The sequence below is a fragment of the Neolamprologus brichardi genome, chromosome 1 (genome assembly GCF_056152115.1).
Source record: "Neolamprologus brichardi isolate AB-2024 chromosome 1, ASM5615211v1, whole genome shotgun sequence".
NCBI classification, from domain to species: Eukaryota; Metazoa; Chordata; class Actinopteri; order Cichliformes; family Cichlidae; genus Neolamprologus; species Neolamprologus brichardi.
This window is the reverse complement of record NC_142104.1, coordinates 8,929,234-8,935,233: the sequence shown is the minus strand read 5'-3', so window position 1 is coordinate 8,935,233 and position 6,000 is coordinate 8,929,234.

The following is a 6,000-nucleotide window of genomic DNA, read 5'->3' as shown; positions in this document are numbered from 1 at the left end:
GACTTGATCAGATGATAATCCAGCCTGGTTTCAAGATAATATTATTACACAAATTCAATAAAGGCTTCCTTATGCACTTAAAAGGTGTTGTAGTCACTGCGTCTTGAACCCAGAAGTTTGAGTTTTGTGGGTCCATGATTCCTTTTGGGTTTTGTGAAGGGATTTTGTTGTAGTTCTATATTGTTTATGATCTTATGTTTTTTTAGTGTGTTATTCTACTGCTTTTGTTCTTTTAGTTTTTTGCTTGGGGTTGTTATAGGTTTGCTCTCCATGGTGTCTTTACATGTAAACGTTGAGTCTTTGCCTCAGTGTAAGTTCTGTCCTGTTTTATTTTGGTGGTCTTTGTCCCTTGTGCTTTGTACATTTGACTCCCCTTGTCTCGTTAACCCTGATTTGTTCCCACAATATTTCCCCTAGCCCCATTACCTTGCACATATAGTCTTTGAATCTCCTCTTTCTAATTGTAGTGTTGTCCTTCAATGTTGTGTGCTGTAGTTCATGTATTCCTTCATGTGTGTTTTCCTTGGTTTAAACTTATCTTCTGAATTACCTTTGGACATTCTTATTTTCCATTATCAGTGTCATAGCCTTGTTTTATATTCCACTCCTGCGTCATGAGTTCTGCAACCTGCCTATCACACAGCTAACCCTGACAAAAAGGCAACAATTGTCTTCATTGTCATCAGTTAATCACAGTGTTTTCTGTGAGATGTAATGTCTCTATATCATTTCCTTCTAGAATAACCACGTTTGACTGCCTCACTTGTGTATCACAGACACATCAGTGGTAAAAGACTACACAGAAGAAATTCTAGTGATGCACAAGGATTTCTTCTTATTTTTCTTCCTCTCGATAGAATGAAGTCCTCATCTTTGAAGTTGCACCATATTTCTTGCTGCAGTCTCTAACTTCTTTTTCCAGTCTAATATTAGACAATTATTGTTTAGGGAAGCAGTTTAATGACCTGTTCATGCAGACAACAACAATTAATGGACACTCACTAGGGGTTTAATTAGATGCACAAATAATGAATAATGAGGTACTCGGATAATTGTGCTTTTAACGGGTCTTTTTCTTAAAGAGAAAACCATAAATTGTGTTACCGTCAGCAGGTCATAAACGGAGCTATGTTGTTTAATACGAATGACAGCTCTTGTTCTGAGATAGCTTGTTTATAAGCACCCAGGTTTACTCACTTTTTGAGGAAGGAGCGGCCCCTGATAAACCTCTGAAGGAGAATAAGATTACAGGCAGCGCGCTTCCACCTCAAACAGTGCCTCTCCCTGTGTTGAGATGATAAACTCTCATTGAGTTTGCAAAGACCATTTCCCAGCGGCTGTCTTTCAGTTTATATGAACTTTTCAAACAGCTAAGGATCTGACGAGGATCGTCACCAAGCTCGCAGGCTTTGAACACGTCTCCCCTGTGTATTTTACCCACCCCAGGACCACTGTCTTCAGAGGCTTGGGGAGAATAAAGACTCAGATCGACAGAAATCATCCCCCCCACTCCCACCCTATCCTTTACCCACCTTGTTTGTCCTATCACATGTGCTCACACTCACACACTTCCAAATTTATGATGCATGTAAGCATTTTTTGATGCGTGTGCGCTATGCATTTACACACAGATAACTCCCACCGAGAATCCCCTGTAGAGTCACACATCAGATCAGCCTCCCTTAAGAGAATCTCCCATTATAATGGAGTTTTCAAAAGCAGAATAATACATTAAGTACCTTCAAGCAAAGAGTGATATTATACTAAAAAAATAAATAAATAAATATTAAGCAAGCCCAGTGAAATATGCATAGGAGTAACTAGATCAGAGAATACTGTGGCTAAAAACTGAAGATGTCAAACGTTAATAAGAACACATTCAGTAACTAAAGCAGCATCTGAGGTCATGATGTTAAATCCAAGAGGTAACCTCTGGGGCAGAAATAAAAAAGTGAATACATAGGTGCTAAAACTACACTTGAGCTGCAAAATGCCTGACTTCTTCAGGTTTACCAAAAGGTAACTTCTGTAATCACCTTCTCCAAAATATACAACTTTTATCACCAGGGGCAGCATTTTATCAGTGGGTGTTGAAACATTTTCCCTGCTGTTCTTTCAGTTTTTGATATTTCTTTGTAGTTCTGCCCTCATTTCTTCAAGAGTTTTTTTTATTTTGCCAGAGTTAGCGTTAGGATAGTATTTTAGGTTTTTTAAGCTATTTTAAAACACAGGTTTAAGTCAGGGCACAGACAAATGTTTGCCAATGTGCAGACCATCAAATCAGTGAAATTACTGCAGCGTTGGTGCCTTTTGCAGCATTTAAATTAAAAGATCTGGTAAATAATATTACCCTTTTTGTGACGCAGATCGTCCAGATGTTTGTGCTTTGGTTTTAAGGACTGGTTTTCTAGCATTTTATTTGATTACTTTTAAATGATATTCACAAAATGATCTGTGCGCCTTCTATCCATGCAGCATGCTGGTAAGTCTCACTACTTTAGTCAATCTAGTGTGACATCTTTGCGGCTATGTCCATCTTTTATAAACAATCTGTGTTATGAAATGTCTATCACATTTCATAACAATTTTCTGTCCTGGAAAAGGTTATATTGACCATTGTTTTGCACTTAACAAGCTTTTTGCAGTCTCTACATCACAAGAAGTGATTGTTAGAGCACAAAAAAAAGAGTGCATACTTTCATCTACAGACTTGGGTAAAATGTTAGAGGACCACAGGACAACAACACGGCGGCAATGGCGAGCTGTAAAAACTGACAATCAAACCCACGTGCATGAAGTGTTCTGGTTTCAGATAAAAATAGAGTCACCATACACATAGCGCTTTGACGGGGATGAGTGATTGATGCTCAAAGATGTTGCCATGACAGACTGGCATACGGGAGAAAAACACTGAGGCAGAATGATTGGCTTCTCCTCTTTGATGTTTCTGTCTGACTTATTTGTGATGGCTGGTTACATCTTCAAACCCGTTCTGCGTTGACAGTTGTAATGACCCCAAACATTTCATCTGTCATAACTGAGTAGCGCGCTCACAACTTCTAGTGAAAAGACTTCTATGACCGAACTTCATCAAATATTCTCATATCCAGCCAAAAGGGCAGACGTTATTCATTTCCATTTGCCATGGGCTTTAAATTTGATGTAATTAGCATGAAAAGAAGCTATAACTTTAATATCCAAGATTGAAAACAGAGGTGGGAACAAAAAGTTGCAAAATCAGAGAAAATACACGAAAACACCAAGAGTGAAAATAAAGGGGAAGTTGTTTTTTAAATTATTTTTAAGAGATGGTTTTTAACTACAGGACTGTCACTGGGATGACATTTTACAGCCCAACTCAAACCAGATTGTCCCAACACCATAAAAAAGGGGGGGAAAGCTGTGGTGCTCTGGCTCAGGCAGTCCAAACAGCACATTTTATCTCCAAAGCTGGTTCAGTCAAACCATGTGCAAAACAGATAAACCGTTCAAAGCCTGCATTTGTATGCCTGTTTGTATTTTTGTTGTGTATATGTGCAGAGACCAAAATATGCCAGTTCCATCCCGTCTGCAGGGCGGGAAGCGGTTTCCCATGGTTCTGTTGGGAAGCAGCTTTCATGTGGAAATGGTCTCCGGGTCCCTTTAGCCCCTCTGTTGTGACAGAGGATAATGAATTTCACAACATCTGCCATTTGTTAACCCTGTTTGGTGTAACTGATCTCCTTTTAATCCATGGACTTCCAATGTGTGCGCAGCTCTGCAGCTGGACTCAAGCAGATGGATCCCACGGCCTCTCTGGGGCTGCAGAGTAGTACTGGACTAGCAAATCTGTAGAGAACACAGACATCTATCTTTGACTGCTGTACTCATTACATTGCATGGACAGTAAATGAAGAACATTTTGAAAGGAGGTTTGTTCTCATGCTGTAGTTATCTAAAATGTTCATTAGAAAGGCTCAAAAAGGCCAAAATGTATTTGATATTAGGGATTTTATAATCACTTTGTTCAAAGCTACTATCCAGGATTGTGATACACAATAACATACACCATACAACACACGTAAACGACTCCAAACTTTTTTTTTCTGGAAAGAAAATGTGTATGTTCGTGAGTGACTATAAAGCTGTACCAATCATTCCTGGTATGTAAACAATCCAAAATGAAACTAAGCTCCTCAACTTTGTAGAACACTTTGGTGTCTTTCAGCTTATTATTTTGGTTTTAGGGCCTGAAACAATTTCCTCAATTTCCTAACAGCATTTACTATGTAGACAAATCCAATCTCCAACTCATATTTGCTGGAAGTGTGAACAGGCTGAAAACTTGTTTCTGCTGCCTTCAGAGGTTTAAGGGAGGATGAAAATCCATCGGTTTTTTTGGGGCCCACAAATGATCCTTTATTTGTGTGTTTAATTTTAGTCAAGGAGGAAAGAAAACACAATTACCCCTCGGATAATTGTGGGCATATTGCTAGGAAACACTTTCCCTGACCGTTCTATTTCATAAGGAACTCAGTGGCTTTTCATCACAGGGAGGGTCTAAATCAAGTTCCAAGTGAATTACAGCTGTATGTGCATTTTCATTTGCACAAGTGACACCTAAGAAAACCATCAGTCTCTGAATTACTACACTAAATTTTCTGGTTATTTTAATTTTAAATATGGCCATGGATAACATGCAACTGATTTTCCCCCCAACACAATAACAGCGAATATGTAAAGAATGTATTATAGTAATTTGCTGGGGATGAGTTTGCTAAGATAGGAGACTCAAACGATAACAGAGTATAAATATCACGTCTTTATCTATGACCAGGAATGGCTCAAATAGTGGATTCTGTCAATCTTCATTCCTTTCGAGTTTTCCACTTCATCTTTTGCCCTTTTCATAAAACCTGGAATGTGCATCAAAGAATGTAGACTATCTTTCCGCCATGAATAAAACATCTGTCATTCATCAGACAGTACAATATGTCCCAATTTAACCGAGTATAACAGCTCAGAAACGGACAGGGAAGCTCCTGCAGCTACAGAGTCCTGCGAAGTCAACATTCAACCAAATATCATCTCTCTTTTCTTTACAGAGGTGTCTGCTTTTTTTAACAAATTTTAAATTTAAGTTTTAAGAAAGACCTCAATATTAACCACTGTGTTTTACAGACACTTTACTTCACCCGTGTTGAAGATGGCAATATATTCTGCCAACTCATTACACAAACCATTCAGGGTAATTTGTGGAGGGTTCTGCTCCAGTTTACTACATTTCTGTAGGATAAGAAAAAATAAAAGTCTACTAAAGTCTGTATCCAGAGGCTGGAGAGTTGACAAGTGGCATAATTGCACAATTTCCAAGTAAACTACCATATTTATACTATTCATTTATTTTGTCTTTGTTTTGTATTTGATACTTTTATTTCTCTGACACAGTTTGTTTATAAGCAGGCAAAGAATACGGTGAGTAAAATTTCTGCAGGTGATTGCACAAATATACTTTTTAATGTTTGTGATTTCAGAAATATTGTTTTTCTTTTTGTAATGTCTTGCACAACCCAAATAACTTTTTACATTTAGAAAAATATTATGGTTTATGGCTAAAAATGTCTCTGCATAAAACATCTCCAGAATTTCCTTGGCTTATCATGGTTAGCTGCATATAGAAGACATGTAGAGGACATATGTCTGGGTCTTAAGACACTGGTTTCAATCACTGAAATAATGTTATGGAAAAAAGTGCAATAAAAGTATACCCAGTGCATTAAAATTAATATATATGGATCATTTAAACACATCAGTATGCAACACTCCGGGTGTATTAAAGGGTTGCTGATGAATACAGTCAACAGTTGTCTGATGTCAGCTCTAAAAACTAATCTTGATGTAATCCGAGTAAAATTGAAAACCTGTGTTTTAAATTTAGCATTGAGTTTGACCAACTTAGGTTCTAGGAAAGAAAAGCTCAGCATGTTTACTGTGTGACATTTATAGTGGACTAAAAAAAAA